This window comes from Diprion similis, chromosome 13 (genome assembly GCF_021155765.1).
Source record: "Diprion similis isolate iyDipSimi1 chromosome 13, iyDipSimi1.1, whole genome shotgun sequence".
Taxonomy (NCBI): Eukaryota; Metazoa; Arthropoda; class Insecta; order Hymenoptera; family Diprionidae; genus Diprion; species Diprion similis.
The window spans coordinates 6535083-6544155 of NC_060117.1; the positions used below are offsets into that span (position 1 = coordinate 6535083).

A 9073-nucleotide genomic window follows, 5' to 3' on the forward strand; every position below is an offset into this window, starting at 1 on the left:
ACTGTAAATGCTTCCGAAAATTTACAGAAATATGATATGGCAAAATGAAACGCGATCTTATTTTCGGGACCTTAATCTGAAAAGATGCTTCGATTCCCCTATAGGCATTGTTATGACTTATGATATCACACTTTGTCTACAAAATGGTTGATGGTACGAACGTTAAGATTATTAACCTGATATTCAAGGTATTATATTTTTTATGACAGTCTTGAAAATCAACATATATAATAGCTGTATTTGCCCAACGGCAACGATAATCACCTTAATGTCGGCTCGACATGAATTATGTTCCACGAAAAATAGATACGAGTTTACAATGTTTTTTAATCTGCGAATGATAGTTTCTGCCAATCAAGACTGCGTATACTTTATCATTCGTTTATTGTCAAATGTTCAGTATAGGCTTAAGACGTGGCGAGATTGTACTCATAATAATTATTTACGTACGTGTAATTTGGAACTGCACATATTACCACGTAGCGAAGATAATTCGACATCAGCAATACCTCTATGACAATGATTTAATTTTTCACTTATCCTTGGCTCGCGTCTTTTGAGTTACCTATGAATGCAAATTCGTTACACAAATTTTATTCAACGATACAACGATCCAACGAATTTTCAAATACACCCTGTAATCGATTCACAGGACGCAGGGACCCGAAAAGCGTGACGCAGCTCAACTAAACATCTAATTCAATGAATTTGCAGATTACAGTGGCAGCCGCCAATAGCAGTGCGGAGCTCCCGCGATCGCTGGGAAATAGAACGCGGCTGCAATTTCATGTTCCGACAACTGTTGACTTTTGGGAAAACCTGTTGACCGACTACTGTCTTTTGTTTGACAACAATGGCTTCGACCGAGCATAAGGAGTTGGCTGCATTCATAAAGAGTGTTCATAGCAATTTACGAAAAGAATCGCAAATTTATGGCCCAGAAGCCGCTTGGAGAAGACATGTGGCTGAAAGTGAAACATTGCAGTTTAGGGTTGTAACGTTTCAACCCTTTGATTATTATTGTTAGCATGCGAAAAATGATGAGAAATCTTATTTCAGAAATATGCGAAGGCAATGCAAAAGCTAGCAACGAAACACTGGGCGGAGAACGTAGCGGATCCAAAGAAAAATACGAAATGTAGAATAGACTGGGTGAAGTCACAATGTTGGGAATATTTTTTCAGGGGTGGTACAGAATTGTTTTGGGACAGAGAGGTGAATATTAATCGGAAAATAGCGAACGATCAACGTATCAGCGGAATATCAACATATCAAGAATACCCAAATTCTGAAAACGGTAAAACCGGTCTCTCAAACGAAAGGAAGAAGTTGATTTCGGAAGACTGATTGATTTGTTCAAATTCAAAATTGACGTCAGTGGATGACAAAGATACACCAGATCGGAAACAAAGTCTCAATGAGCATTCTACTATGAAGCAAAATACAAAATTTGAGAAAAGCATTGAAAACAATTTGCAAATAAGTAACAATGAGCGCGATTCGAGCACCGCACAAGTTCTGCACAGGGAAGGTTCGAAAGTAAAGTTGCTGGACGTGGAAAGTTGTTACAACCCCTTTGTCGATGTAAATTTTTCTAATGTCACTGCTATTGATCTGGCTTCATCTTGCAAAGGAGTATTGCAATGCGACTTTCTGAGAATGCAAATAGGACAGGAAAATATATATTCTGCCGACAAGCAGCAAGTTGAATAACTGACTGTGGAATCTTTTGACACAATTGTGTTCTGCTTGTTGCTAGAATATTTACCATCTCCTGAGCAGAGATACGCTTGTTGCAAAAAGGTTTACAATTTGTTGGGAAGTGGTTGCTTATTGTCGATCATAACTCCAGATTCAAAGCATGTTGGCGCTAATGCGAGATTCATGAAATCCTTGCGCTATGTTTTGTCGAGTCTTGAGTTCATGCGAACAAAGTATGAAAAATTGCCTCATGCTCACTGCCTGGCTTTTAGAAAGTGCTTTTATAAAATAGTCCGGTGGCTACCGACATTTTTCAATGTGTTATTTGATAAAGCTTGGTTCATCTTTTTATCTGTTTTAATAATATAGCCTATCAACAAAATCCACTGCTGCCACCTCGATCGCGGGACAACGCTTATCAGCAGCTTATCAATGTTGTTTAAAAAAACGAGTAAATGACAAACATCATAAAAGCTGAAACTTTACCTATCGTTTAATGACATATCAGTTAGAAAAAAAATCACCCACTGCCACCTGTATCGTAGAACGATGTACTCCTGCCATCGACATAATGATGTGAAAAAAAAAAAAAAAAATGACAAATGATAAAAGCTGAATTTTTTTTTACCGGTAGTTTATTAATAGCGAAGGCATAAAAACTTATGCTGCCAGCTATTTGTCGGAACCTGGCTTCGGCAGGAGGTTGTGAAGTTGTTGTTGAATAAGTGACACACAGTACAGGAACAACTCCGAAGACATCCCAAAAAAATATTTTTCATCTATTTTCTCTTATTTCTTTCGATAAATGATTTTACAAAAACATTATAAAAATATTGATACGTATAAAAATATTTATAAGTATGGAAATATTGATTTAAGGGAAGGGTAAGGTTTTTAAATCCGAAAAAAAGGCACATTTTCATGATTTTTTTTTGCGCTGATATGAGTAATATTGTTTTATTCACTTTATATATATATATTATAATATAACTTCTGAAGTATATTAGAAAAAATTTTCAATAACAAATATTGATAAATATGCCCGTGACGGCGGATCTAAGGAGGCGCCTTGAAAAAAAAAAGTTATTTTGCGGTGAACATGATAACTCGTTACCGGATCATCTGAAACAAAAGAATCGATATGCGTTTTAAAGGTGATACATTTTCCCAGGTAATCACGGCGAGCTTTTTTTCCGTTAAATTTTTTTCTATTTTTTAGTAACAAATTCACCGAGATTTTTTTAGCTAAAATCGCGTCTTTCACTTCCAAATGCTGCAAAGAATCGAAAAAAATTAATAAAAAAAAGCTCGCCACGATTACCTGGGAAAACATATTACCTTTAAAACGCATATCGATTTTTTTGTCTCAGATGATCCGGTAACGAGTTGTCATGTTAACCGCAAAATAACTTTTTTTTTCAAGGCGCCTCCGGAGATCCGCCGTCACGGGCATATTTAGCAATATTTGTTATTGAAAATTTTTTCTAATATACTTCAGAAGTTATACTATAATATATATATATAAAGTGAATAAAACAATATTACTCATATCAGCGCAAAAAAAAAATCATGAAAATGTGCCTTTTTTTCGGATTTAAAAACCTTACCCTTCCCTTAAATCAATATTTCCATACTTATAAATATTTTTATACGTATCAATATTTTTATAATGTTTTTGTAAAATCATTTATCGAAAGAAATAAGAGAAAATAGATGAAAAATATTTTTTTGGGATGTCTTCGGAGTTGTTCCTGTACTGTGTGTCACTTATTCAACAACAACTTCACAACCTCCTGCCGAGGCCAGGTTCCGACAAATAGCTGGCAGCATAAGTTTTTATGCCTTCTCAATTAATAAACTACCGGTAAAAAAAAATTCAGCTTTTATCATTTGTCATTTTTTTTTTTTTTCTCTCACATCATTATGTCGATGGCAGGAGTACATCGTTATACGATACAGGTGGCAGTGGGTGATTTTTTTCTAACTCATATGTCATTAAACGATAGGTAAAGTTTCAGCTTTTATCATGTTTGTCATTTACTCGTTTTTTTAAACAACATTGATAAGTTGTTGATAAGCGTTGTCCCGCTGCGCTGGTGCGGCGGCAGGAGTTGATTTTATGTCAAGAAGGCGTTTATATGACACGAAAACAATGAAATTATTCTTTATCAAATGTGTCACAAAAAAATGTCGGTAGCCCCCGGACTAAAAGAGTCGCTACCAGATGGGCAATTTTGCAAAAATTTCCACAAGACGACGAACTCTTTCATTCCGATACTAAGATCTTTATACCACAGGATTTTACCACATGGATTAGGGAAGAGACAGTTGAGTGTGTTTCAGGTGATAAGAAAGCCGATGTTAATTTTTATAATGAATTGCCACATGCAAAGCAATAAATATAATTTACTGACAGTATTGCATTCTTATTTCCTACTACCTCGACGCACCATGTTGTTTCGAAAGAAAGTTTCGAGCCACCACTGATGAGCGAGAAGGCGGATTTTAGATTGGATTTGTCGCAAGAATTTATTTAGTTGAAATTCATTATCGAAAGCTTTTAGCAATCTGTAAAATCTACGGACTTAGATAGATCGGATTATATTAGACGAAATATAAGCTAGTTCCATGTATGTACTACGGAAATTTGGGAGGATATTTCTATTAAAATCAATTGATTATCCTATAAAATCTTTAAAACGTTTCGGAGAGTAAGAGAGAAAAAAATCGACTAGAAATTGTCTAAACAAAATTTCAACTGAAGTATAGTTTTTCTAACAACATTCAGCAACTGATCGGAATGTGCAAAACTCACGAATTTTTTCATAACGAATTACTATTTTCAGGTCGTCAAGATGTCGTCCCATCTAAACTGGATGATCGTCCGCAACAACAATGCGTTTCTGTTGAAAAAGCGCAACATCAGCAAGCTCTTCTCTACGGTAAGTTGAGCTTACCAGTTCGCGTATACCGTAAGAGAATAATAGACAATTCGACAAATCTTTAAGCAATGCACAGAACTCAATTGGATAATATGCACATTTTAATTAGTTAGAATCAGCAGATTTCACGATTCAAATCTGTAAGGTTATATTCCGCCACGTTACTTCTCGCAAGCCTTTACATCCCAAGGAATCACATGCAGTGCCCTATTTTATCTGTGTAATTAATTTTATGTATGAAGTTATGCTGTGTCTATCTGCAATATGGAGCGAACCAAGCACGCTGCGAATTAAAAAAAAAAAAAAAAAAATGATAGACGTATGAGTACAAGCGCAAGGTGCACACTTCAAAAAAAAATAATTCATGACTTTTCAAGTACTATATATCAAGAATAAACTAAAATCCAGTTACTTCAGCTTTCTCTTGAGATTTTTGTCATTCGTGCGAGTGTTTTGAATAATCGATGATAAGCTTGTACTTCGTATAGGACGACATGACGTTACGACGTTAATGTTGACGTGGAAAGTTGTAAAAATAATCGCTGAATACGAATAATGTGTATCAGCTCATCTCCAATCCCCCCCTTGTTTTCTCAATGTGAGTGCATACTAATATGCGGTTATACTACATACATACTAATAAACTATACACGTATGAGATAATTTCAATACCGGTTTACAGCTAATGTACACACAGACAAAAGATTTAATTAGCTGAACAAGAGGAAAAGTTTGATTAGCTGAAACAGACAGGTTTGATTAGCAAAACGGACAAAAGGTTTAATTAGCTGAAAAAGAGGACAAATTTGATTATCTGAAACAGAGAAAAGGTTTGATTAGCTGAAATAGAGAAAAGCTTCATTTTAAATTAGCTGTAACAGAGAAGAGGTTTGATTAGCTAAAACAGAGAAAGTTGCTACAAGTACAGTGATAAAATCGATGTCGAGTCCAACATGATCTTCGCGGCAACAAAATTTACCTCGATTATTCTTAACAACGATAACAAATTGCATATTTTTTTGATCATCATCTATTTCCCACCAAGAGTTATTGAAATAAATATTTTCTTCGACTGGAATTTATAGGTATCAGTGTACTTGTAAAAAAAAATTGCTTTGTTGCCCCGGAAGAAAAAGTAATACAATGGTTGGAAAACAAATAATTTTGTACACCTCAGATATATTTCATAAATACATCGGCCAAGGTTCTTCACTATCACAGTACATTCTGCGATTTTTATCTCTGCGCGTTGAGCACCGGCTTACATATGCCGCGCTTTCTCTCATAACCACAAGGTATCAAGTGGACGCGCAAAAGGCGCGGTCAAACTTGAAAACTTGTTTGTTCATAACAAATGTGACTCAACAGCTGAAAGCTAAGTATATCAAGAGTGCTTAACTTTGCCACGTACTATTAGCGAAATCGATGCGCAAAAGGCGCGATCAATCGATTCGCATCATTAATTGCCTCGTTAAAAGCGGGTCCCGTTTCAATGATTACTCGGCGCGCAAAAAGGCGCAATCGTATGAATTGTTAATAAGTTTCTGATACTCAGGACTTGTCGTAAAAACTCTGTAGAAAACCAATCCGCACCTACGTTCTTTCAAATCAGATACACGGCGATGCGGATTGTTGTTCTCAGATACGAATCAAGTCCGGGAGGGAGGTTGGAGAGCATGCATTATTGTGTGGCGTGACGGTCGGCGGTCCTCTTCGACGCGAAGTTTTCGAGCTCAGCATCTCTCCCTATCTAGCGTACCACGGAACGCGATGGATGGTCCAGAGATGCGTTTTGCCCATTCAAACGATCACAGAGATTAATTGAATGAAATAATGATGGATAATGATTGAATAATTGAATTGAATAACGGCTGGTAAGGAATTGCAGAGTAAGAATAAATGGATAATTAAACCTCCTTAATATTCAAATACTGACGAATGGTCTAGACTCGTATACAGTCTTTCAAGTGCTCTCGGAGAAAAATTTCTGTGATAGTTTGACGCTGTGAATTACAAAAGTTAGTAACATCACGGTATATCGCGAGCTTCCTACCCTCGCCTGATTCCCAACGGAACCACCCAACGGAAATGTTGAAAAAGGATTCTCACGCAGATCCGCATCAAACCCCGCGACGGATCCCAAAACGACCACCTAGCTTTCCGTTTACCTATATTCGATCTAAGCGATTCTCCATTTCTTCCAACACACATCATTCCTCCTCATTCGCGCCGTGGTCACGGTCACTTACTTTTTCGTTGATTACCTGTAGCGAGCAAAATGTTTTTGTACCATAGTCCGCCTACTCAGAATACAGTACCGTGGTTGTATCACGCCAACTTTAATATTGTATGCATTATTTTAGAAAATACTGGCCGACTATCGGTACACCAACCTTTTGTAAAATGGATCAAAAACATCCTGTATGCCAATCAGCATTTTTCTAAACGAGCTAAGCTTGCAGTTGACTGTTACTTGCTGCTTGTGAAAAAATTGAAAATCATTCGTAATATAAGATGCAATTTCATTACGTTACTTTATGCTAGACTTTGCAGTTTCATCAATTCAATAATAATGTGAATAACTGAATACATTTAGACCTTAGGTGAAACCACCACTTAAACGACATAATTGTTAAATTCAAATCTAGATTTGCGAATGAGTGATGGTTACCTGTCGCGATGCTCATTCTACATTTAGCAACGCGTAAAATTTCTAAATTTAACTAAGATTCAGGTAAATCAGATTGCGCAAAAAAATGATTCAACTGAAATTCAAGCACCGTTGCGATTGCGAATGAGCCTACCCATGCAGCTAAGAAATCGAAGATTGATGTAATATTATTGTTACCGTCACGCCACATGACAGGGGAATACCAGGGAAATATCCGTAACCTAAACACGTGCAAACTCACCAATTTCTACCTCCTCTGGGCTGCTCCACACTTTAGATGTAGTAATTGTGATAGATCTCAGGTTGAATAGTGAAATGACGCACTTATTACACTGCAATAAGAATATATCAGAATAATACTCATGCAACATACTTGGATCAGATATTGTTTCATTATAGATACTGTCGATTTCAAACAATTTTCTATCAGTTTCATGAAACGTAATTAAGGACTCAATAATATTGAATTTCAACTAAAAAGGTCAACTTCTTAGAGTCCATTTAGCACAATAGTGTAATAGAAAATTATCTTGATTGTGCACCTGTTTTTCATTTTTCAACAGCACTGAAGCCTGGTCAGATGGTGCGTTTTATTTTTCGATGTTTATTGCTGGCCTCAATTTAAATAATCGCGAAATTCGATTAGTCTTGCTGCAGTTCATTTCTGTAATCAGATAAAACAACACCAGATATTGTTAATATTTTATTTCCAAAATCCATGTACGTACAGTAGTCAAAGCGTATATTTTAAACCTGTTGTAATAGTTATGCCAAATCCTTAAAAATATAATAGATTGCATTATACCTGTTGCTTTTCGGGAATAAATTGATCTCCTCAGTCAATGTAGGATGTTTCTCAGAATTTATTGATAGAGTCACTCGATCCAGATAATCACTAACACCAATCACTGTTATTGCATCTCGTTTCTGAAAACAGGTAAGATACCACGATATAACTTTAAAATCGATCTACTCATCAAGCATAACTTAACTACTATTTTCAGTAAAAATAATACGACGGTTATAGAACAATTAATCGTTCACGTTCCTTGGTATTTACCGTTATATACTGCGTTGTCGTCAGATATACATATAAAAAGATTATAATTCGAAAACGAGAAAACTAAGCTGCCGAAACGTACGAGGTATTCGAAATTCGAAAATAAGTACCTTCGTAATAAACAAACGATGTATTATAGTATCGATCCTCAGAAAAAAACGCGACGGAAGATGAATTTGACGATTCGAAATTCAAGGAAACATTACAGTGGTAAACACGAATCTCGGTATGTTTTAGAAGGGTATACTCCATATTTAGTAGTTACCAAAAATGCGCGGGCAAAAAACAAAACACAACACACTGCGGACAGAGGCAACTTTAAGTTACACGTACGATGGTAAAATGCGACGAATTTAACTCACCTTCAACATTTGCAGGGTGTTTTGATGTTAATAATACTTTGATTCTCCGGGTCACTTTTCTGCATGTTGTGTAGTAATTATCGAATGTAAATCATTAGAAATATGCATTGATTATAACACTGCGATTTGGATTCTACAACACCGAAGTGCGCAGATCTCTTCGAGCTATTTGAATCGGAGCCAACTCGATCTACTCTTCAGACGCGTCTTCCAGCGAGCACTGACTGGAACCGAATGAGCCGGTATAATATGACCAGCTGCTAGAGAGAGATAGGTGGAGGTCAATCTCGGTCTTTATCTATTCAGGAGCGTAGCAATATGATGTAGGCCCCTTAAC

At 36.3% G+C, this 9073-nt stretch overlaps 1 pseudogene; it reads left to right on the top strand.

The window, feature by feature from the left end:
• The first annotated feature begins 754 nt into the window (after nt 1–754).
• LOC124413829 lies at nt 755–4100 on the top strand (annotated as a pseudogene).
• Nucleotides 4101–9073: the final 4973 nt, after the last annotated feature.